The sequence below is a fragment of the Zonotrichia leucophrys genome, chromosome 3, assembly GCF_028769735.1.
Source record: "Zonotrichia leucophrys gambelii isolate GWCS_2022_RI chromosome 3, RI_Zleu_2.0, whole genome shotgun sequence".
Lineage (NCBI taxonomy): Eukaryota > Metazoa > Chordata > Aves > Passeriformes > Passerellidae > Zonotrichia > Zonotrichia leucophrys.
Genome location: NC_088172.1, coordinates 68,844,983 through 68,870,779, shown reverse-complemented (window position 1 = coordinate 68,870,779; position 25,797 = coordinate 68,844,983). Strand labels below are relative to the sequence as shown.

The window sequence follows — 25,797 nt, the reverse complement described above, 5'->3', positions numbered from 1 at the left end:
GTATAGAAGGTGAAATAAGTATCAGTAGTTTGTTGGGGTTTTTTTGTTTTGTTAAAAGCCCTCTATGTATACTGGGATTTTTTCTGAAAAGAGTATGATTTACTGTATACATGCTACAACCAGAATTCAGCTATCAAAATTTAACTTTTTAACCTTAAAAAAAAATCATACTTTTGCTTAGGACTTGAGAAAGAGAAGTTTTGATATTTTCAGAATTGGTACGCTTAAATCTTAATGGAATGTAAAAAAGACAGAAATTTCCCATTTTCGCTTAACAAGTGAGGTTGGGCTTTTTTTGTGATATTTAAATAATCTTGCTAAGAAGAACTTCTGTTTAGTTGTCCTACAATAAATATGCTTATCCTTCAAGCTCCAAATTTCTGAAGTATAATATAAAAATCTTGAGAAGGAATTTTTTAAGTCTGTCAATCTTAGCTGCAGTTGCTTGCATAAAAGTTTGAAAATGAACATGTAGATATTCATGTTATTATCATGTTATTATCATCAATGTACAGCTGGAAAACAGGAAGACAAAGATGGTGGCAGTGCAGATGTATGGATGGCTAATGGCACTGTTTGTGCAGTGATGCTGCCTGAAGAAGCAGGAGGGCCTGAGTGATTCAGTTTTGGCCACTTCTCAGTCTTGCATTGCGACTGTACCCGTCTTCCTGATAAAGTGCTCCTTTGTAGCACAGCCTCAACTAAGACATACAAGTACCTCATCAAACCTCACAGCAGTTTTTGGTCCTCAACGTCTTTTGTCTTTTCCACACTGCACCTCACCTTTCTTTCATTCATTCCAGGCTGGGTTTTTTGTATTTTTAGATGCATCCCTTTTTTTAATTTTTTTTTCTCAAGTCCCTCTGTGTTTGCAGGAATGAAATAAAATAAGGAATCTGATAGCTTCAGTTCCCACTGAAGAAATCTGCTGTCTCAAGGCTTCTCATAAAGTTTTGTGTTAAATGAAACAAGAGGTAGAACAGTCTTTGTAGCATCACACAAATAGAAGTTTTCAGGGCTGGAAAGAAACCACCCATCAGAATTGTCTTGAAATCTGACTGATGGGAGTTGACCTATGCAGTTCAGGGTGACTGACTCATTTCTGCCAGTCTCCCAGGCAAGTCAGCAGCACATGGGGATCTTCAGTGTCAAACACTGCTGATAGGTTTAATGAAGTAAGCATGGATATCTTCCTCTGAGCTGTGCCAGAGAGGAAATTGTTCGCAAGCAAGACTAATGCACTCTGAAAGCTGTTACCAAGTTTGAAAGCCTGACTGCCCTGATTTAGGTTCTTGGCATAGAAGTCAAGTTCTGTAGGAGAGTATGTTGTTTACTTGTGCCTTTCTAATTATTTATTTGATCATCTTTCCCAAAAATAAAAAGCTGGACAAAACATTAAGACTAAGAGGATTTTTGAAGCCTGGGCATTTACACTTTGTTTGTCATGTAGCTTAAAAACTGTGATTTACTTTCAGATTACCTTGAGATTATATTGGGATGCTCAGGACTTTGTCCAGCTGGGTTTTGGTTGTCTTTAAGGATGGAGATTGTACATCGTGTTTATATAACCTTCCAATGACCTTTCATTCTGAAAAAAAGTTTTTCTACAGTCAAGTTTATTGCAGTTTGTGAGCATTGCCTCTTCTTTTTGTTTTGTTATGCAACACTGCAAAGACTTTGGCTCATATCTACTGTGTTCTCATGCTTGCAACTGAAGGCAGCAATGAGATTGCTGTTCAGATTCCTCTTCTTAAGGCTGAACAGTTTCTCTCACCTTCTCCTCCTGTGTCATGTATTCCAGTCCTCTCTTCATACTGGTGGCCTTCACCAGCTTTGTTTCGATATATCAATGTCTTTCTTGTACTGGATGGTCAGAATTGTGACCTTATTCTTGAATACAAACTCACATACACCAAATAAAGAAGAATGTTGAATTCCCTCAGCATTCTTATGTACCCCAGGACATAATTACCTCATCTTTGACACAAGGGTACACAAATGTTCCACTTGCTTTTCACTGAGATCCCCCAAGATCTTTCCCACAAAGCTGTGTTCTGTGGTCAGTGCCTGGTCCGAACTGTTCAAGTACAGAACTTTGCTTTCACTACTGCTGAACTTTATGAAATTGCTGTCAACTCATTTTGCCAGCCTGTCAAGATGTTTCTGAATACCTTCCTCAAAATTTGATGTAGACTGCTGAGTGGCATTAGATACTGCATATCACATTTGTGAATATCTCCACCTTATCAAGACCATGGGTCAATGGGTGAACTCATTTCTACCTCAATTCACTGCTCCTTGAGAGTGACAATCAAGTGACATAATTCTTTTACACTCCATAATTTAAAATTTAATTTGCCACTGTTTCTTGGAGAGATTAATTGCTTAACTTATCCCTTATGTGATGAATATAAAGACTACTACTACTATTTTTTTAATCACCATTATAGTTCTGTAAACAGTGGCTCTTATACCTGTCATTCTCTCTGATAGCCTGCAGACCTTTCTATATTTACTATATAAAATTTGAGTTGAAAATATATCTAATTACATTTTCATGATGCAAGAAGGAGCAGCAATGTAGTTCATCTTGACAGGGCCACATGATCTTACTATTAATTTCTACATTATGTAGATTTCTGGTTATGTAATGCAAGTAAAATTTTAGCATCTTCATGGCACTACTAAATATTACAATGCAGTATTTTATGTGCTTTCTGAATTTTGTTCCATTTGAATACTTATTTTTCACTTACAATTCTAAGACTAAGTTGGCAGAAGTTTGTTAATGACTAGGTTTTCTATGTGGAGAAGTACATATGGCTAGCTTCTACATAGCTATAATGTTGTAATGATATTTGATGGAGATTAGAATAAATGTGGGCTGAATACACACTTGAATTGGTAGGTTAGAGCAAAGCTAGATGTATAAATTAACGAACATAATTGGGAAATGCAGTTTTTAAATACTAAATTAACCAGACCTACTTTATTCAACTCCATGGAAGGAAAATAGCACTAGAAATTTAGTTTTTCTTAATGAAAGCAAGCTTATAGTTTTATATGTAATCTTTGAAGCTTCATGTAGTATTGTGTATCTTGGGTTTTGTTTACTTTCCTTTGGAAGTCCTTTGGTTTTTTGTCATCTTTTTGAACATGATTTCATTAGTATTTTATAAAATTTGGCAGGAACATAGGTAGAGAAACATGCTGAAAAGATTGGCGAGCAGTATTTATTCTGTAACTGGCCTTAGTGGAGACTTATTTACTCTTTGTTTACTTTCTTCTTTCATAACGGTCTGACTTTTTGTTATAGTCTCATTCTAATCATCTATTATGATGGGGTCTAAAGGGTAATCTAAAGTATCCAGTCTTCTGCATGGCACTTAGGCACAGTGTAATCATATTAGCACTCTTTCATTGCTCTTTCAGTGGTTGTGGTGGGGTGGTGATGGTGCACAGCTGTAAAAATGAATCTCTCTGTATTCCATAGTGCAGTCAGCAGACAGTCTGCAGTGCGAGTAGAAATTTTGCTTGTTTTTCACCAAAAGGACTGCAGTCACAAGTGATCAGAGATATAATTGAGCAACAAATTACAGTGAATGTGAATTAAACAAAGCATCCTTAGGGCTACATGGCAGAAGGTGTGTTACTAATTCTTAGAGTTGTTAGCTCGTAATGACTGGCATCCTGAAGATGGTTTGTTCTGTTACAAAATTCTTGCAGAGTGAATTAGTTCTATGAAATACTGAACAACATTTTTCACAATCCGTGATTCATACTGAGAGCTTTATTTCTGGTGATCAGATCACATTGCATGACATAGATGTGTATGTGGTTGAATTAGTCAGAATTTAGAGGAAAATGCTTAATTTTTAAATTTAATTTGAACTAATATTTAGAAAAAAAGAACTCATCGAGTAACTTCACTGCATGTGTTTAGTGTATCACATCTTACAGACTTTTGGATTTGTGCGGTTGTCACAAATTATTCAGTAAAGGCAAAGGCCAATGGTGGATAATTTTCAGTTTTATTGTTTCTCCAAAACACTAGTTTTTATTAAAAAATGTTATGTTCACATTTCTAATGGAGTTTGAAACTTATCTCTCAGGCAGTAAAACGTTAATGATTAAAAACTATAGTTTGCAGTTTCTCTGATGAAATACCATTGCATTTGACCAGATATATAGCTAGGGATCCATGGCACTGTTCTATAGGTGAATTTATCAGACATATCTCTAAAAACCTGATAAAACATGTAAGAAAAATAAAAGGTTTTCAAGCATTGTAGATTGACTGAAGTTAAATATTTTACTTGTTCTTGAAATTCATTATATTTTACCAATGTATTTATCTAGGCAACTGGAAAGAGTCTGATTTGACATAAAAAAGAAAATTAATTTTGCTGGCTTGCTCAGTTCTTAGCTTGTCTAATAGTAATTCCATACTGTCAGTTGTGATGATGGCTTGTGTGGTAGCTCAAAACTAAATAGAGCCACCAACCTGACTCAGCAAACAGTAAATACATATAAAAAACTTTCTCTCACTGTTGTAGTTAAGGTAAAATGTAAATAAGGGTGAAAAAGCTTAATATTCGATGACAAAATGTTAGGATGTCAGCTTCTCTCTCTGTTTTCTCCAAATGTTGTGAAGGAATGAGTTATTTTCTGCAAATCATAAAAATTATTTGTTTTTTTGGTGGTTTTTTTTGGTTTTTTTAATCAGCATGTCAAATAAAAGTCTCCTTTTCATCAGAATGTGTAATTTAATTATACTCAGTGCAGCCTATGAATAATATATTTACTGTAATGCTCTTACAGTTACATTTGCTTGATTACTGACTGTGCTTTTCCAGAATTAAAGTGATGGGTGTTGAGTACCATCAAAGTTTACTTTTGTTAGGCTTTTCCTAACAAGTATTTTATGAAAAAATAAAGTAAGAAAGTACATAGAACCTGATATTTCTCCTACTTTAATTCATTAATGAAATAATGAATTAAGTTCATTATTTAATGAACCTAAATTCTTTAATTTAGTTGTTATTTTATGCAAAACTATTTATATTTTTCAGAATGCTTTTATTGTTAATTTCTACGTGCCAGAAACTGCAGAATTACTGATAGCTCCATCTCAGTGTCATCTCAAGCAAAGCTGGTAGAGAGTGTGCTAATATGTGCTGTGATAATCCTTCTGCTCACAGTGGAGGACGTTCATAGCATAAGTCTATCAATTTTTTAACATGTCTAGTTATGTCTAATATCTATGTATACATATTACTGAATTGTATAGTAGTTACACTGTTACTTGATACAGACATCTGTACAGTCATAAATGTGTTCTTGTGTTTTCACAAAGAGATAGGTGATTCACAGTTAAGTTACTGTAATACATTTCTCAAATTCTGTTTTTATACCATTTGGGTATGTCATAATTAAAAAAAAAATCTAAGGCATTTTCATAAACATGAGAGAATGTATATGCAATATTAAAGCAAATTTATCATTGTTTTTTACCATGCAGACATAACTCATTATTTTATATGGATCTGCAGAGATCACTTGTAAGTATTTTTAAAGAGCTTAACCTTATAGCACAGAATTAGTATAAAAAATATTATTCCAAAGATTGCTTTTGCCAGCTAGCAATATTTGAAAGTTCATAATGGCAGTATTTCTTGCATTCCCTCTCCTTCCAGCCTTCATAGCATAGCTTGGTAGCTAGTAGGGTTGTTGCTAGCAGCCCTAGTACTTAGAAGTCATAACTTTTACCATTTTAATAGACTTTTACCTTTTTTTTTGCTAGGTTGTCACATTTCCAGTGTTTGCAGCAGTTCTTTAATTTGGTGTAAACCCCATAGGCTATAGTGTGTGTTTTGTAACATGAAATTCTCTTCAGCTTTGGCTGATACATAAACTTGAATTTTGGAATTTGCTTTCTTATTTCCAGAATGACTGTGGCCAATTACCAGAATAATACTGTGTCAAAATTTGGAGTCAGACAGACCCTTCAGCCAAAGTGCTTGAGAGCTCTTTCATCTCCCTATATTGGGAAGGGTAGGGTGGGATCCAAAAAAACCCCCAAGCTGTCCTGTTTTCAGAACTTGCCTTTATCCTACCCCTGACAAAACAGCAGAATGTCTGCAGTGGACATAAAGCTTGATTCTTACTCCTGGTGAATGTTGCCCAATGTCCAGGCATTTATTTCTGGCATGCAGTTTCCCTTCTTTTCTTCTTCATTCTCTGCCTCTGATAACTTTGTGTCTATATGGTGCTTTTATCTTAATATTCCAATGTAGATAATGAGAGGTAGAGGAGAAAAAGAGACTGGAGGAAGTTGTTCTGTTTGCCAAAGGTGGAGCTATTTGTTTGTTCTTCCTTTAAAAGAACACATAGAAACAAATACTGTTAGTTGTAAAGCATACCAAAATTAGGAAATTTCAGATTCTACATTGCCTATGGTATCTTAATTACTGCTTCTTTGTATGTTCATAGCGTGCTATAATTTTTAATAATGTTAGAGTAACTTTTATTATTTAGTCTTAAGGATAAACTTGGAAGAGATAGAAATGAGATTGCATGCACACCTATTAAATCCTGCCGGGTTTAGGTTACTGCTTCATTTTACAACATTAAAATCTTTATCTCTATGTAAACAAATGTGATGAAATCTCAACAGAAAATATCTGGGAAAATATTTTAGAAATATATATTATGTTAGATGCATTTTATTTCAGTCATTTGGGGAAATTACTGTTCAGGATTGCTAAAATTTATTTGATCAGAAAAGACTGTTCAGAACCAATAATGTTTAATATAATGTATATCCATCTTTACTATTGTTGTGTTCATGCATGCAATGAAGACAAGAATATCTAGTTGTAAAATTCTAATATGGTAAGTGCTATGAACAAAAGAAAATTTAGATAATATAATAGAATTCCTTTTATGTAAAGCCAATGTAACTCAAACTCCTTATGGTGATGACTACCCTTATATTTGCATCCTTTACTGTGTGCAAATTAGACTTAAAATTATTGCATTATAATAGATGTCAAATTTGCATGTTCATTGCATCAAAGATTGTAGACTTCTTCACAGTGTAAATAATTTTTTCAGCTTTTCTAATTCTCTTTGAGATCCTTATATTTTTGCTATAAATTCATCTGGGTAATCCTGGTCACAGATCATGTTCTGTTTCTGTTTAGTAGGTCTAAAGAGGCAAACGGAGAAGAGCAAAGCTTCTGTGAGTTACTTGTCCTTTCTTATGACTCAAGCCCTTCTGACTGTTTTTAATACTCCTTCTGCTTCTTCAATTTGCTGTATGTTTGACTTCCATCTTGCTCTATCTGCAAAAGGGACTCCTTTAGCACATATTTAAAGAATATGACATGCTTCCTTGCTTATGGTCTCTTAAATGCTTCCAAATTACTACTACATCCTTCTTTCTGCAAAAATATTTTGAGTTTTTAAACCTAGTTTCCAAAGGGAGAGAGAGAAAGCCAAAGAAACTGAGAAAGGCCAAGGTCATAAGGAATGTTAAAGGAGCTGTGATTATTTTGGTGTTGGGTACTATGGAGGAGAATACAAAACAGTGGGAAACTCCAGCTGGGAATTCTCCATGTTATTAGAACAATTTGTTTTGCTATATTGCCACTGTAGAAGTGTTTAAACTTGCCCTTAAAGGACTCTGTAACATACCAAAGGGCTAACTAATCAGGAAAACTAGGGTGCTGAAGCTTTATCTGTGGTTAAAATACAGAGTTGTAAGATTTCTGACTAATTTGTTAAGGCTGAAGTATATTTAATTGTTTTAAATGCATTTGTTTTTTGAAGCTGTACCAATAAGTAATGCACATAGGATGCATTTATACTTTGCTCTTTACTGTACTCTTTTTATCACTATCAGGAAGCAATAAGTAATAACTGTTACAATCAACAGGTTATTTCTTTTGTTGCTTCTCTGTAAACTGAAAATTATTTGAAGTATATTTATATTACAACTTCAGTGAGAAAAACAGTTGTTGAAATCCTCACTTACAAAATTAAATTATGTGGTGTTTAGAAATGTTGATTTTTGAAAATCTCATATGCAGTCTATATTCTGAGAATTCATAGGGTCTTAAAAGTGGTTATGATGAATTCTATGAAAACTTTGAATTGCTAACTAAATGATTAAATAAATTTCCTCTAAAAATAATACTTCTAAAAAGAGGCTACTTAAATGAAACCTAAGCAATAATGTTTCTTGTTAGAAAAGTTATGTTACATAGCTTTTTTACAATTACAAATTGCAATTATTTTTTGAAAAAACTGAGCCTTGACTAAACTTGTATTAGTTATATCTTTATCCCCCAAATGTATATAATTACAATCTTCGATCAACTTATTTTGAGAATTCTAACTTAAACTTCTATTTTTCACGTCATCAGACACTTTGGAATGTTTTAATAATAAAAATTGTTGATGTCTTTAGCTGTTGTTTTAAGATTAGCTAATAGCCCTGCCTGCCTTTTAAAATATATGTGTGGGCATGAATTTAGGGTGGATTCCCCCCAGGGTCTCCACATATCCTCACAAGAATCCCAACATTGGATTGTTTTTCGCTGTTCAGAGCTGAAGAGAATTAGGAGGTTTCAGAACCAGCTATCATGTGAAAAAGCAATAAACTTGTTCATATGTATCTGTAGATAAGCTGGATTTTTTTTTGAGCAATATCCTTTCAATTTTCATTCTCATTTCTTTAAATTAAGATGTTAACCACATAAATTACTGTCAAAAAGGAATATAATTCAGCTGAATATGTACTTATATTTGTCGTTCTTAATTCTATGTGATATTTTTATTGTAAGACTACAAGTTAAGTATATATGTATATATCTGATTTTCCAAGAAGGCAAACATGCACATCTGTGTTTGAGTACATGGTGGTGCCTTAATTCATAAATGTTACAAAAGTTAACAACACGCACAATAACAACTACACAACTTGAGGCTTGAGACATGTGATCATCTCTGGTTTTGAATCAATGGTTTGGTTATATTATTGCTTTGTTAAGAACAATTTTTGTTTTAAAAAAGTGAAATGTTTTTCTCATAGTTCACTGTCTCTAAAAGATTCAAAATAAATCTTGCAAGCATCGTTAAATTAATATTTTTCACTTTTATGAATACTCAGTATCTTGAGGGTGATAAACAATTGACTGTTGAATGGCTTTTCTTTTGATGTAACATTCTTAGGTGTTGAGTCAGAAAAAATAAGGATTATTTCATTGATTCTGAATTTTGCTACTTCTGATATCTTAGTAGCTATTCACTTTGCTCTCCATGAGAAAGAATAAACTTCAGTTACTCTGTAGATGCAATTTCAACTTGCTGTTTTATGGCAATTCTTCAGATAGTCATCCAGACAAATCTGTTCTTGAAAGCTTCTTGAAGGCTAATTATATACCCTATATTGAGATGCATGTGGTGTTGATGAAAAAATTGTAAATCAGGACATAGTTATGAAGTTTAGTAGATCTTGAAAAGAACAAAGAAGAAAATGGAGCATTTTTCCCTAATGCAGTTACTGTTCTTAAATTTCTGAGATTAGTTTAATTGGAGTAACCCTGGTAGAGATTCATGCAAACCTATGAAACATTAATGCTGATTTCTATAGATTATTGTATTTGGTAAGTTGCCATAAGATATACAATTCACTAAAACATTTCCTGTTAATTTGGTGTTGCATGACATGACTTACTCTCACACAGAAAATGTCAACTGTAATCGTATGTTACTGGGATTTATTCTTCCCAGTCCAGTCACAAGAGAAATGTAACTGATTGGCACTTTTCCAACAATGAATCCCTGGTGTTGAGTCAGGTTTACCCTGTGATGATGATTGTATAGCATTTCTCTTTCAAAACCCCTGTGGTTTTGCATTGCCTCTTGAGTCTGGTACCAGCTGTTTGATTAGGCATTTAATCATCAAGAGATTTTGCAAATCCCAATAATGGGTGTGGAACGCAGCCCTGAATTTTAGGCTCTTGTTTCCCAAGGAGGAATATGGAGTCCACAGCTTAGTCACTACGCTCCCTGTATAGCATCTTGAGGATAGCTGCCATAAAAGGATGAAACTTCTGTTCTGACTGGGTGCCTCCTGCAATAGAAAATGGGAAACATATGGTGTCATACAGTATCACATCAACTTACATTTGTCATCTTTGGCTTACAAGTGCAGGAAGGTTGAAGTTGAAAGATTGAAGGGTTTTCTTCAGAAAATAATCAGTTAATAGTATTCTTTGACCAAATGAAAAGAATGTCATTGTAATCATATGTTACTGGGATTTGTTCTTCCCAATCCAGTCACAAGAGGAGGGTCTTCAATCACTGGGACTTAGTCCTGTGCCAGTGCTAAGCTGACATCCTCTGTTCAGTAAGATAGTGTTTAGAGGCTTTTGGCTTAGAAGTGTAAAGTCTAGGTTGGATTCTCCAGAATAGATTCAGGTTTACTTTTCACAAGAGCCTCCATATGTACATATATATCCTTAACCTTTTCTATTGCATTCATGTCAAATGGGAAAGTGACAAAGTGAAAAGATTTCATCTTTTACACATGTGAGGAGCTGTTTTAGCGTGATAAATTGCCAGAAATATAATCCCTCTTTTGAGGGAATGAATATGATTTTTTGGTTACATAGTGCATGAAAACAGTTTAGCAAATCTAGATGGAAGGCAAGGGAGGAAAAGGAAATTGCAGCAGGAATAAGGCTGTTGTGGCCATGCAGCTTTGAACATGCTAAAATACAGTTTTGTTGGAGGAGTTGTGACATCCTGAAATGAGCACAAACAAATTTACTTACTTTATTACTTGAGTGTATTTCAAAGTAAATTTCTTTTATCTCAAAGCCATGTTAGCATTCATTTGCCCCTCAGTAAAATTCAAACTTATAACTGCTAGTTGAAAAAACAGGCCAAATTTTTACAGCAGTTTTACTATGGTATTTTCAGCCTCAAAATGTATTCTGTCATTCTCACTTTGTTAGATACTTAATACTGCAAGACAAAATGTCAAAATCTAATTTAAGTACTGTGTATGTTTTTGTTTTTTAATTTGAAAATATACTAATAAATAATTCTCACAGCCCAATTACTTGTGAACACTTATATTATCAGTTATTAAAATAAATTATGGTAGTGTTTTCTATTGATTGCAAACAGAAATGTCATTGAGAATGGGTATCATTTTAGAGCTTGGTTGGATGAGTCATGTCAGGAGAGTCAGCAGTGACTACTGCATTTCCCATGTCATTTATTTTTATGAATTTCAAGTACATATTTGAAGGTAGTTTAATAAACTTTTGGCAGTAGAAAGATGCAATGTGATGCTGAAAGAATTGTAATTATTTTTTTAAAAAACAAACCAAACAGCATGCTTTGTATAAGGTAGATTTTAAATATTATTGCAGCTATGTAAGTCAAGCAAGAAAGTCTGCAAAACAGAGTAGAAAGATTCTGTTATAATGAGCTCTCTGTTTTCTGAGCACTTTTTTGCCTTTCATCCACATTGTATTGTATAGCAGCAGCATCAACAAACTGATACCAGTAGCCTTCAAGAGATTATGATCAATCAAGTTTAATAATACCTACAAAACAGTCTTTATCCAGTATGAGTAGATTTATTTTATTTAAAAAACATTATTATGCTTGGAGTAATCAGCATAGCCAAGAAATGAATGAGGTGTTTGTTTTTGTTTTGCAGTTATCAGTAACAATAAGAAATCAACCATTTGTCCTGAATTTTGATGCGTGCCCTAGAGGCTGTAGAAAAATGAATTGTATTTTAATTTATATTATTTTCCCAAAACTTAAATGCCCTTGATTAATAACAATATATGCAACAGCAGAGGTTACTTCTGCTTTCAATTTGTTTCAAAGATCATAGAAATAGTACATGCTAGGACTCCAGGATGTTTCCTGAGAGATCAAGAAATCTGTACATTTCAAAGTCTGACCTATCACCTTGAGAAGCAGGCACGAAGGAGAGCTGCAAATGCAAGACCACTGTCAGGTCAACCTGTCATGGTGCTGGCAGGTCTCTGATATAAAACCCAATTTAGAGCTTAAGAAGCACATCCATTATCCTTCTGATTTTAAAATATAACATACATCAGCAAAATGATAAAAGACAGTGCTTAAGAATTATGAAAGTCAAGGGCTATTTCATATTAGAAAGTCACAACCTTTTTTGCATATTACTGATTAAAATTACAGTGAATTTTAATATTCATTTGTGTCTTTATTTCTTCCAGAAAGTTGAGTTAGCATCAGTTGAACTTTAATCATTCTAATTTGACTTATGTTGTTTGGATTAGTCAGATGTTCTATTACGTTACTCTTTATGGGATTGAAGAGGTTTTTGGAATGTGGACAATTTTACACAAAGTGATGTGTCAGTTTTTGGGAAGAAGTACTGTCTTTTCGATCCTAATTTAAAAAAAAAAATAAAACAAAAAACCCCAGCAAGCAAACAAAAAAAACCACACAACAAAAACCCCAAAAAGACATATTTTCCTTAGCATTAGGTTTGAACTTCATCTCCATTTGTAATTTGGAATAAAAATTCTAAGTTTTCTGTGTAAAGAGGATCTACTGTAGTGTCTTCTACTTGAGAAAGTTGCAGTTTTTGAAAAATGAAAGTTTAAGGCATTATTGAATGGTCAAAAAAAAAGGAAAAAATAATAATTTTTTTACTTGGACTTCAATGTTACGTTAGATAACCTAAAAAAAACACTAATTGTTTTACTGTCATAGACATCAAGACTAATGGAGAAGTAATATTATGGATTTGTAGTATGAAAGCAGCTTTTTCTCTTTAGGACAGTTTCCATGTTATCTTACTTATGGAATTTTAAAATAGGTGTTTTAACTTTGCCTTTATTTGATCATGCCTTTTTCTTTTATTGCTAGGTAGAGTTGCTTGCGGTATAACTCTTAATTCTGCAGAAATACTGGGCATAAGCTTGCCTGAATACCTTTTAAAACTTAGAAGTTCCTTAGGAATAAATATACTGTTAGTTTCGTATTTTTCATGTGCTTTTGCTATTTCAAGCTTTTGTCCAGTCTGTTTGTAATGTGTTTGCATTTCTTTAAACCATTAGGCCTGTAAATTCCAGAAGGGCTCTAAAATCTTGTCTGCAGTTTAGTTTAGTTTGCCTTCTACTGGTAAGCATTTTAAAAAATCATTAATCTGTGCTCTGATCAGTGAACTTACATTGTTTCTGTTTTGAGACTCCATAGAAGATAAGAGATAGCAATCCAATTTTTAAAGTTGAAATACATTTCATTGGTATTTCATTTGTAAGTCTCAGAAGATCTTCATATGAAATAGTTTATGAAGACACAAAATAATTGTGATTTCAGCCTATTGGCTCAACATCAGTGTGTTCATGTAATATGTGTTTGCTGTTATGGCTTGTATTTTCACTTAGTAATTTCTTGTTGCTTGAAGACAGCACGATGTTATCTAGTCTAGTTGATGTATAAACAAAATTAAGTATGTTTGAAAGAACTGAGAAAAACACTTCTTAGCTATGTAATCCAAATCACATTTTAGGCATGTAGTCTCTGGTAAGATTCTTTTTAAACTCATGATACATATTAACTGCATCTTTAAACAGCAGTTTTAATAGGGCCACTATAAAATTTGTTATGTAGGCTTATGTACAATGTACATATCTTCAGGTTAATTGCTGTCTAAGAAGAGCTGCTCTAAAAGAGCAACAGGAGCCTTGTACCTGCACGTGAATTTAGCTAACAGGAGGCAGCCCCATGTAGTTAGTAATTTTTGGAAGCAATTATTGTGATGGTGAAAGAAGGTTATCAGCCATAGATAGCCTTTAATTTGTGTTTTACTAAGAATTTCAAGAAAACAGACATTTTTTGAGGTAGGTTTTTTTGTTGGTTGTTTTTTGATTGTTTAGGTTTTTTTTGTAATTTTATTTTTGTGAAAGTTAAATATAGTAGTGCAATTTCAGTAATAATGTAAAAGATTTCTATTCAGAAAAGTTTAATTTGGAACATTTTTAATTTCATGGAAATTTTGAAAAATCTGGGTTTTTTCTAATTTTTTTTGAGAGGAAAAACACTTTGAGTGAGTAAAAAATTCTTATAGATTTTAGATTCAAATAATTTCAATACCAAAAAATAATACTTTGAAATTTCCTAGACAAAATCTTCCTATAAAGCAAATTTTGTAATTTTCAGTAAGTAAGGCTGTTTCCTGGTGATCAAGTTGCTTAGTTTTGTGATTTACCAAGGCTTCTTTACTTGGCTTGTTTGAACTATTGCAAATGTTCCAGAAAATGTATTTTCTTACAGCTCAATGTAAGGTTATGCAGTCTGCAAGCAGGAAATGCAGGCCAAATGTGCCGAGTAGGGTCTATGTGTTGTAAAGCAGGGATGGAAAAAAATTATCTATCTTGAAAGTGGTAACATCAAGGAGCAGCAATGAGCTCTGGTCTTGTATATAATGGACTAAACAAGGCCTGTAGAGACTGCATGTGAAGTGTTTTGTTTATACATGATATCAGCAGTTGGGAAAGTGTCTTGAAGATAACTTCTTGCCTTACATGTAAATCCATTATACTGCAAAACATATTTAAAGGGAATATTTACCTGGTTTTGTTTGCATTTGCACTTTTTGAAAGTATAATTATTCAAGAATAATTATCTTTATGTGAATGCTCCCCTCCTAGGTGTTATTCCATATGGACTTAAGGTGAAAGAACTTAAAAGAAAAAATTGTTCTAGACTAATTAGCGCATAATGAAATATTTTGGAAAATTTCCAACTCTAGATGGGTGTTAATGATGTACCCAGCAGACTTGGTCCAGAGCCCATTGGATTTAATTCCCCTTGCTTCAATGAAATTTCTTTCAAAACTACTGAGCCAGCTTTTAATATTTACTGGAGTAGATAGAGTTCAGGCAATTAGCAGTTTTGAATAGGATTTAATGGGGCATTCAGATGATTGATCGAGCTCTCCAAGGTGTTACATAGATTGAGTTCCTTTGTAGTTGTCTTGTTCCAGAGTGGAGGGAGACATCCCTGTCATTAATGTGTGGGTGCCCTACAGGAAACACTTCCACCCGCTTCTAAAAGCAGCAGTAAATTCTCCTTTCTGCAGGTATGGTTCCATGAGCAGGTGAACTTTGCTGCTGCCTAGAAATTTTTACTGTTTATCTTTTTATTTTTTCATCGGTGTTCATTTTGCAGCCTCCCTCCTTGTGTGATCTCTCCTGTTCATCTGACACTGGAGTAAGGTGATTTGGCTTTCTAAGCCAGCAAAAAAACTATTAATGTTTTTCCCCTAGGTTAGTTTTCTATGAAATTATTCAGATGTATCAGTTCAGGGAACACTCACAGGCACATCACCCAGTAAAAGTCCGATGTTGGGAATGTATGTCAGGCACTGGGGAGTGGAGGAGAAGGAAACTTTAAGCAGTGGTGAGATGTTAGGTCAACTTGTTGCTCAGGAATGTTGTGATAGCAAAGCCACTATTGAAGCTTGCACTTGATAGTAACCCCTCAAAAATACACTGGGACTCATGATTTCCTACTTCAGGCAATGGAGCTAAGGCTCCAAAGTGTAGGCTTTTCTATAATTACATCTAAAAATTAAAAAAAAAAAAAAAGTAAAGGCCTGTTAGGATTAGTTCTTTATTAAACTATATATATTTATTATATTTAGAATTATATTTAGAATTAATTTTTTATCCTCTAGAGGATTCTTGATTATTTTTTCCTTCTTTGTGATACATTGAGTTTTTACTTGGTGTTCTACCTGGATGTATGGGGCAAAAATGTTTGGGCTGTATGTGCATGCATTTTCTTTCTCACAAAGTTCCACATTCATCATAGTTCTACATTCATCACAGTTGCTTTGTGATATAGTTTACAATATAATTTATACTGCACAGAATATCTCTGCATTGTTTATTCTCTGTTGTTTTCATTATGTAGTTAAATACTTTTTTATTTTTCCATTCTTAGTGCACTACGGTACGTAGACTAGTGTGTTGGATATCATGTAGTATTTTCAGTGTCATTAACTAAAAGCAGCAAAACTATTACACTGATAAGCATTTAATTTATTTTGTATCTTTTCCCCATATTTACTGTTTCGTGGATAATCAAATTTTGTTTTCGCTTTTTTTCTGTTAGGAAATAATCTATTTCTCAGAAGGTTAACATTCTCAGTAATTTCTCTTATATTGCTATCAGATTATTTAAGGCTCTCATTTTTTCTTTAGAAATACCTTTTTCAGAAGAATGTTAATCTAGTTATTGTGTTAGTTTTTACTGTTATCTCTCATTCATGAGAATTTTTGGGAATAACCCCAGGTTAGATATTCTTCCTTTCTGTCATAATAGTACCATTCGTTTTCTGAGCTGTTTTCAAAAAATCACTGTCAACATTTCCAATTCTTGTATTTTTCCTGTGAAAATGTTATTTATTGATCATTAGTTAAAATGGCTTTAAGCTGTTTTACTAAAGAGGTTTATTTTGCAATACTATTTCATTATTCCATGTTTCCTTCCTGCTTTGGCTACAGCAAGCCCCATGGAACTAATGAATCAATGAAGATGTAGGTGGAGAAGACACGGCATAGATCAGTCATACCACAATTCTTCAGTCTTGACTGTTTATCAGAATACCACATTTCAGGCGGTTTCAGTCATATGGCATCAATAATAATTACTGCAACATTTCTGATTTTAAAACAATCATTGCTTTTGCAATGTTAGGAGAAGATTTTCTTCAAATTTGAGCACTGGAATTTTCTTCAAGGAAGTGGTCACAGCACCAAGCCTGACAGAGTTCAAGAAGTGTTTGGACAATGCTCTCAGGAACGTGGTGTGTTTCTGGGAAATGTTCTGGCTGAGAGTTGGACTTGATGATACTTATGGGTCCCTTCCAACTCAGCATAATCTGTCATTCTCTAAAATTAGTCACAGCTTTATACTTCGTTTGCATTGGAGCAAATATTTGTGACAATGTATTTGATTTTCACAATAGTTTGTTTCTCAGCATCAAAATTATGTACAGTCATGTTCCTGAGTTTATTCCTTAGCGTGCAGAAATGCTAAGGTATTAAACACCATAAAATTTTAGTAATACTTGCCTTCTGGATCAGTTTCTTCCTGTAAGTGAAAAGAAAGCAAGCCAGAGAAAGGCTAACTTCCTTGTTTTCTGATATTTCCTTATCTCTATGGCTTTAGAGTCTTTGAAAAATGTGCATTACTGTACTATTCTTAATGGTGTAGTTGTAAATTCATAGCACATTATCACTAGAAGCCATAGTAGAAGTATAGGATCAGCTGATGACATTGTACAATAAAATAAGAAGCTCAAGGTTTTTGTATCTGTACCTTTAAAAGCTTTAATGCATCTTATGCACATGATATAAATATTTGAAGATAATTGTTTCACTGAAACAGAAGACTACAGAGCTTGGTGGAATATTTGGGCAGAATATTCTGAGAAAGCTACAGAAATGGTATGGAAATATCCATCCATAGTGGTAATTGCTAATATTTTTTTTTTTGTTTAGTCTTTGTCCCTATGTGAGAATATTTTACTCTGATTCAGTTTTTCTGCAGTTTCATTATGTTCAATCCAGTTCATAGGCTGACATGATAGATAATGACCCTTCTGGAGTTGAAAGAGAAAATACATGAGAAAAAAGGCGGCAAAGGTATCATTAGTATTATTGAGGGGTAACTTCTCTTTGCATAACTTGTAAGCAAACTGAAATAACTTTTGGTCTTTATTTGACCAAAAGTTATATCACCAAGCTATAGTTACTGTTAAGATTTTAGATGTTAATATTTTCTGTAGTTTTGAAAATAAGTTTTACCTGTCATCTATGTCTGTCATTGCTCTAATTTTGCTTTCCTGAATTTGCTGTGCAGTTACTCAACATGGTTTTTATCTTCACAGAACCCATAGTTTTATGAGTGCATTCTCTCTTTTTCTTCTTATCTGTTGAAACTGGCAAATTCACTAAAAAGCTGAACCATATTTTTTGGCATTGGCTTTTTAAAATTTGTTTGGCTAATTGCACTTTTTTTGCCTATTTCATTTATTTAATTTTTTAAAAATATATGTAAACTTCTTTGAAATTTCTTCCATATTCTTTCAGTATTAGATCATGTTCATCAAGTGTCTAAAGAAAAGTGACAACTGAATGTTTGCTGTTTTTTATGTAGGTGCTCTTGATTTTGATAACTGGTTGCCTACTAGTGGGATGACACTTGTTCTGCAACCCATCTGGGGGGATGCAGGAAGAGGGTTTATGGGTTTTTTTCTGCATCTCAGTAAGAAAGGCCTGACAAAGGATATGCTAAAATAGCTATTTTAATAGGACAGAATAAAATTATGAGTACAGATAGAAAATAAACTTCTTTATGTCATTTTAGATGCTTGGAACCCTCCATTTATTCAGCTTTGAACTGTCCTTGAAGTGGATTTTCTAATGGCACCTCACTAGGTTTTCAAAATGCTGGTTTTTATTAGGTACATGCATTTTTCTGGGTTTTTTTGGGGTTTTTTTGAGCTGTTAGGGCTTCATGTTTCTAAAGAAGACATATCTAAATATTTTAATATATGGTATCTGATATCTGATTTGTGCCAATATCATCTGTGATTAGTTTGCTAATCTCTTATAGCCTCTTTAATCCTTTCAAAGACCCTTTATTGCAAACTCCAGCATCTGATATCAATGTTTTTACTAAGCTGGTTACAATCTGGCCTTATTTTGCAAATTAGGTTTTTTTCTGATTGCATGCTCCGCCTGTGCATCTTTGCAGCTTCTTTTTATGGCAACACTGTATAATCCTAAGCATCTTTTGTTGAGATTTTATGAAGCTGTGATTTTACCAATAACCCTATAATTAATTTCTTCCTTCTTTTATTGCTAGCTGAAAGTATTTTGATTGATAAATATAAAGTAAAAGGTGACTGATTACAGAAACCTGAAATTTTAGAGCCTTTTTTTTTCAGGAATAAAGGAAATAATTCATAGCAGGAAATTTGCTCAATGAGTTTAAATCTGTTTACCTTCTATTGTTTCAAAAATTTTTATGAGACTATCTGAATTCCCTCACTTTTTTTATTGTACTGATTTGTTGTGTAAATATTTGAAGCAGTTTGGTAGTGTATTTTTAAAGTGGTCATTTGGTTTATAATAAAGCACAGTTTCAATTAGGTAAACCTTCTAAGTAGTCTTCTCAATCCATCTTAGTTAACCATCCATTGGGAGACCATCTTTTCTTTTGGAAAAGAAAGTATAATTGAGAGCAGAATCACTACATTGAAGACTTTGAAGAGTAAGTTACAATTATGGTTATTTTGAAATGGAAAATAAAATGTGAGATTGCAAGTTCTTGGGCACATAAAATGCAAAATGGTAATATATGACCAGCTGGAGTTTTTTCATTGTTTCTGGTAATCTCCAGTAAATTCATCAAGAGAGTTCTTGTTAGATGGATGGGTACCTTACAGTTCTTTTTCACAGAAAGAAATTGTCCCAGAAATGTAAATGTTAGCACTCCTTCTTATTAGAAACAATTTCCATGTGAATTTGTTGAGAATTCAATATGAAAAAAAAGGATAGAAAAACTGAGCTAAATATTTGTAGCCAGTAAAATTAAAAACTAAAAGGAGGCTTAGGAGAGACCTTATCACTCTCTACCTGAAAGGAGGGTGTAGTCAGGTCAGTCTCTTCTCCCAAGTTAAAAGGTATAGAACAAGGGGAAACAAATTGCACCGGGGAGGTTTGTATTGAATATGAGGAAACCTTTTTTCACCAAAAAGGTTGTAAAGTCCTGGAACAGGCTGCCCAGGGAAGTGGTTGCATCAGCATACCTGGAATGTAGTAGTGAAAGAACAGGAAGGTATGGGCACTTAGGGACATGGTTTAGTGGTGGTGTTGGAAGTGCAGTGTTAAGGATAGGACTCAATGATCTTTGGGATCTTCTCCTACCTCAGTGATTTTGTGATTCTATTCTATGATTAGCTGCAGTACTTTATTCTGACTTCCATCAGTGTTATTATTAGTTGGTCTCAGTTGACAGCTGAACTGGCAAATACTGTATAGCTCAAAATTAATTTCCTCTTAAAAGGTTAATAAATCTGGTAAGTAAATAATGGTTATTGCTCACCTGTCTCACATTTTTACTTCACAATTCCCCAGCCATCTTTTCTTTCTGAGATGGTGTAATTGATATGTATCAAATAAAATTGCCAAGTGTTTTCCTCAATTTCTGTTGAACTTTGAAGTTGCAGTTTCTGTTACAGAACTGAAGGAGATTCACCCAATCTTGCTGCTAGATTCTATATATGTTGATTGCATTTGTCAAGAAAAATAGAGCTAATAAAAAAATTTAATATGTTAGGAACAAATTTTTTACTACAAATCCTAAGTGGCTTTACAATGATTATTAATGCATAATGTTCAATTACGACAGTCCTGATCCTCAGTTCTGTAAAGAACTCACTCCTCTGCTTATCTTGTAAGCTGAGTGAGTTCAGAAGAGAAGATGGATGAAGCCTAATGTCTTACTACTAGTTTCCAGTTGTCACTCTGCTGGTGTTTCAGCTGTGCTTTTTACTCTTTAATGGAAAGAGCATTTTTTTTCTACACAGACAGATGGAGAAAACTATGAAAATTTAAATTTTGCCATGTAGAGAATCATGTTCAAATTTCCAGTTATATTTCAGTATCCGTGTTAGCTTCCTGGAAACTGGCTCCTCTGACAGAAAAAATGGCATATGTAGCCTCGTGACAGCAAGCTATGCAATGTTCAGAATAGCCAGATGCCTTTCAGTCTTTATCCTGGTGTCCATATTTATATCTAGCAGCAAGATGGACATTAAAAGATAATTTGTTCAAATGACCACCAGGAAAATTGCTGACTATGTTGAAAAAGTCATAAATACTCTAAACTGAGGGGGAACGTCACATCTTTTGGAACACTGTTTTCAATGCTTCTTCAAACAGTCCCTTCATTTTTCTATATTGGAAAAGCCTTTTTCATAATCATGAAGGCTTTTTACGTTTTCTTTTTTTTTTCTTTTTTTCCTTTACTTTTCAGTTGTATATGGAAAAATGGTATGGTGAGATCGAAGGAAAATAATTTTAAAAACTTCTATGTCTCAGAGCCATAATTCTTGCTTTTCTATGTTCACGGGAAGAGCTGCTTTCTGAGAAGCTCTTCTGGTTTTTTTGATTGATTCTCTTGCAACTTATATGGAGTAAAATTATTCATATTTCTGTTCTGGCACTTAAAAAGCTACTTCCTTTTCTCTTAACTTCATTTTACAGCTAGATTATTTTAACTGTGTTTCCCCTATCTTTTCTATCTTGCCTCAAGAGTCTGCTACGTTCCAATGGAATTACGCTTTGTGATACTGAAAATGGAAACTTCTGGAATTTTGTTTTTCCTAACGACTGGTTGATTTCTTTAAAATGTTTTTACTTTATTTGGCATGGTCTTTAAAGAATGATTTCTGTCTTGAATTTCAAACTGAGAGTTTAAAATTAATTATCTAAGAGATGCTGTTCTGAGAGGCTACAAGGCTTTACAGAATTAGAGTAGACATAAGTACCTGTTAAGAAATGACGCCCCAAACAAATAATTGAAGCAATTGATAGTCCAAATATGTCTCAGGAAAAGAGAGTCTGAACTTTCTGGCAAAATGTAAATTTGAATAATAAAGTACTTAAAACTCTTTAATAAAAAAAAGCTTTATAAACAAGGATTGCATCTAATAGCACAATAAATAAACGCTGTTTAATCTGAATTACAGCCTAGGTCACCTGCATTCTCCATCACTTGCTGCACTGAGATTTTATAGCAAAGCCTCCAGGGAAAAGTTGTATATGCACCAGCATATGCAATTTCTTTGAGCTATAGAAAGATACTGTGTGTGAAACCAGGAATTTGTGATTCATTTAATTAAAGTCATAGCAGTCTGATAAAAAGATCAGTCTAGATAAGAAGATATTTATCCATTAGAGTCAAATTATGGAATTATTGTTGCTTATGCCCAATAGTCAAACTATTGAAATTTATACACACAAGCTTTGTAGTATCCATGCCTTAAGCTGATGTGCTCATCCTTCTAATGCATGTCTGGGTTCTGAAATCAGTGGTGCTATTGCTCCTTGGAAGAAACAGGTCATCATCCCAGCTTTTTTGATAGGAGGAATGTGACATTTTGTTGATGACCTTTTCCCCATAGCCAGAGGGTTCCCCTTGGGTATGTTTGGCATCACATTTATATGTTAGCTAACACAGCTGACTGTTTCTTATTGCCACATTATATCCAAATTTACTATAAATTATACGGTTTGCATATTTTGTATACTTGTTCTTGTCTGGTTGGGGGTGTTTAAATCTATCAATATATAGTCTTTTTTATATTGTCCTTAAAAAGTGGTGGTAATGATTCTGTAATTATAGTGTAATTTAATGGAAATTATATTAAGCATACAAAGAATACGATTCCTTGAGACTCTGCCTATTTTCCAAGAAGTTCAGTGAAAATCAAAAAAGATTTTTTTCTGTGTTGCATTGTTCTGTGTATTTGTAGCAGTTGTTGCTCACAGAACTAGATTTTCTGATGCACTCTAGTCCTCCTTAAGGAGCTAGCAGTCAATAAAAAAAAATGTCCAGTGAAAGTTTCCTATTGCTAATTATCAACATTAGTAAGTAACCTATTTATCACTCTAAGCTATAATGTATACTTTTGAACTCTTAATGGGCATAGTTGTGAGTTGTGGGGTTTTTAGAACAATTACTTTTGATTAATGTATGAAGACAGTAATATTTTACTTCGATGTACCTGTACAATATTGATACAAATTTTCATTTGGGAGTTTTATTAATAGTTTTATTATTAATGCCCTTTCCTAGATGCTATGTAGCGCAATTTCATCATAGTTCCACCTTAATTTACTTTGGCTTTTTAATTATTTTAAATTTCTTTGATAAATTTCAGAAATACATTTCTCAATAACTGGTGTCCTATTTCATACTGTGGAGGTCAAGACACTCATCTTTACTATGAAAATCTTAGATTTTTTCAGTTATAGCACTGAAATATGTGCATTTGGGATATGGTTTCAACTAAAACAATGTTTTCAAGGGTTCTAGAGCCACATATGAGAAATAAGATTTAAATAAATTGATTAGAGCAGTCCCATTGAAATTAGATAGCTTCATTCCAATCTCTGCTCAGAATACCATATATCCTGAGTAAAACTGCATCAAAATGTGCTAGGAAATAGCATCCCAATATATTTAAGTCCCATGGATAAGGCATTCTCTTTTTTTCTACCACACCACTTCTGTAAGGAGTCTGTACACTGTAAATTAGTGGTGTCAGTTTAAACTGAATTGAGTATAAATGTGTAGGTTACAACACAAGAAAATTGGATGAATTAGACATAATTTGACTGAGAAATGGCATAACGTCTAAAAGAATAATTTTTATTCTGCACATTATGGATACTTTTCAGTTTCTTCTAAGTAAAAATGATCCTTGTTAATTTTTTAGAATCTTCAAATCACCAAGAAATTGAAATTTTCATTAAGTTTTATATGATCACTCTCTAGGTAGTTAAGGTGAAGTCTTACTTTGCTAATAATATATGCTGAAGGTGCCCTGTTTCTGAACTTTGAGTTTCACCCAAGAAAATCTTCATGCTTCCTGCTAAGCTCAAAACTGGGCAAGGATGAGATTCTGCTCCTGCTAGCACCCTAGCAGTCAGCTTTGGAGATTATGAGGAGTATAAGCAGAGGAAAGGAAATAATCATGATGAGGAAAAGAAAATAGGTAGATGATCGTATTTTCTGGCAGAGGAAGAAAAAAGCTTTGCATCTGCTGTGGGGATACTTTGAGTGTAAAGAATGGAATGAGCTCTCAAACTTTTAAAAACCATATTTTGACTAGCTATATAAAATATGCCTTCCTGTGCAAAAAAATATTCCTGAGACTATTCCTGTCAACCATAGAAAAACTTAGGTCTATCTTCTGTATTATTTCAAGTCTAATTGGAGTAAAAGATATATGCTATAATGAAAGAAAATTATGCCTAGCTGAATCTCTAATCACATAAATATATAGGACAAGAAGGCTAGCAGGAAAGCTGCTAAAGTGACATTTTAAGATATAATTATCTTATGTGGAAAGAAACTGAGGAAATTATGGCTGAAGCAGTTGGACAGCCCATGGCTCTGAATGATCACAATGCTAAAAGGAATCTGTGTCTCAGAATCCTTTGCAAAATGGAAAAAAAAGAACAAAGCCCAAAACCCCTGTCAGTACTCTCCAGTCTAATCAGCTTACTGAAAAGAGTGAGATTTGTAATATTTTAAGGCATTTTTGACAGCATGATGGAAAAAATGGCGCACAAAAAACAATAGTAAGATTTTTAGAAATGGGGCAGGCTTTGACGTTTAACAAGAGTTAATCTAGCTGTACTTCACTACACACCTGAGACATTATGATTCCCAAAGAGTTATTATCAGCTTCTTCCCAAACAGTCTATTAAAGAATCATGGTAAAATTCACAGTACATTACTTTGTGATACTTCTGAAGCAGTTTCAGGAAAGAAAAAGAGGGGGCAGGGCTTCAGAAAAGGTCTTAAGGAAAAAAACAATTAAATTGAGTTTAAGCCATTTCTGAAGTCATAGCATACATAAATTGAACAATTCTGAAATAAAAGCTTAGGACATGACACTGGACAGTTTATTTAAAACTTGTCACTGATGATTAACAAATGTCAGCGTATGACTGCCAAGCTAAAAAGTATGAAGATGATAACTTTATGTAAGGGGTTTTTTAACTTAACAAAATGGTCCTCTGTATCTTTCAGACCTCAAAGAGACCACAGAATCCTCATTGCCCTGGATATGCAGCAGATTGATTTAGCCTACAGTAACAATGCTGTATGGATTAAAGATGCTGCATAAGAGCTTCAGTATGAGGAACAGCTGTAGTCAATAAATAGAAATGGTAATAGGATCCTACAGAGTAAAATGTTGGGTTTTTTAATGTTTCATATATTCTGGTCCAGATTCATGTATTTCCATGCAGATTTAGTATACTTCAATAACAGTATAACTTCCAGCTCTTCTGGAATTATTAACATCAATAGAATAAAACTTTATCATTACTTTTAGGCATGAATAATTATATGTCAGGTAAAGGGGTTGCAAACAGTCTAGGTAGTTAGGGAGATTGACACAAAATATTTGGGGAATATCAGTTGCTACAAAAAGTGATTAATCCTGCTTTTGCCAATATGAAAAGCATTTAAAATACCAAAATTATGAAAGTAAGAGCATTGTGAGTTTTGAAAGATACATTTTTCCCTTCAAAGTCACAACCCAGCTACTATCAGTATCTGTGAAGAAATATTCTGTGAGAGCTCCTTTTCACTTGCATCCTACAAATTTGACTTATGAGACAAAATTGACTCTTTCACCAAGGAAAATTTAACTCTTCTTGGGAGATTTTCTTTTTACCTATATGCCAAGCAGATAAGTGGAGATTGTTAAAATGTTTTCAACTGCATACGATATGAATTAAAAACTATTTGTTTCCTACTAGCATTCTTCCTGTGAGGGAATGATTTGAACCTAACATCAAAGAAATCAATTGATCAGTTGTCCCTGCAAAAAGGATAGATATCTTTGCAGGTTAATAAATACCTTATGAGCAACAGTAGCACTGAAAGTAA

At 33.5% G+C, this 25,797-nt stretch overlaps 1 protein-coding gene across 5 annotated transcripts in view; it reads left to right on the top strand.

Annotated features, from left to right (window-relative positions):
- Positions 1-25,797, top strand: part of PACRG (parkin coregulated) — a 210,793-nt gene that overhangs the window by 14,998 nt on the left and 169,998 nt on the right. The gene's annotated exons all lie outside the window — the stretch shown is intronic.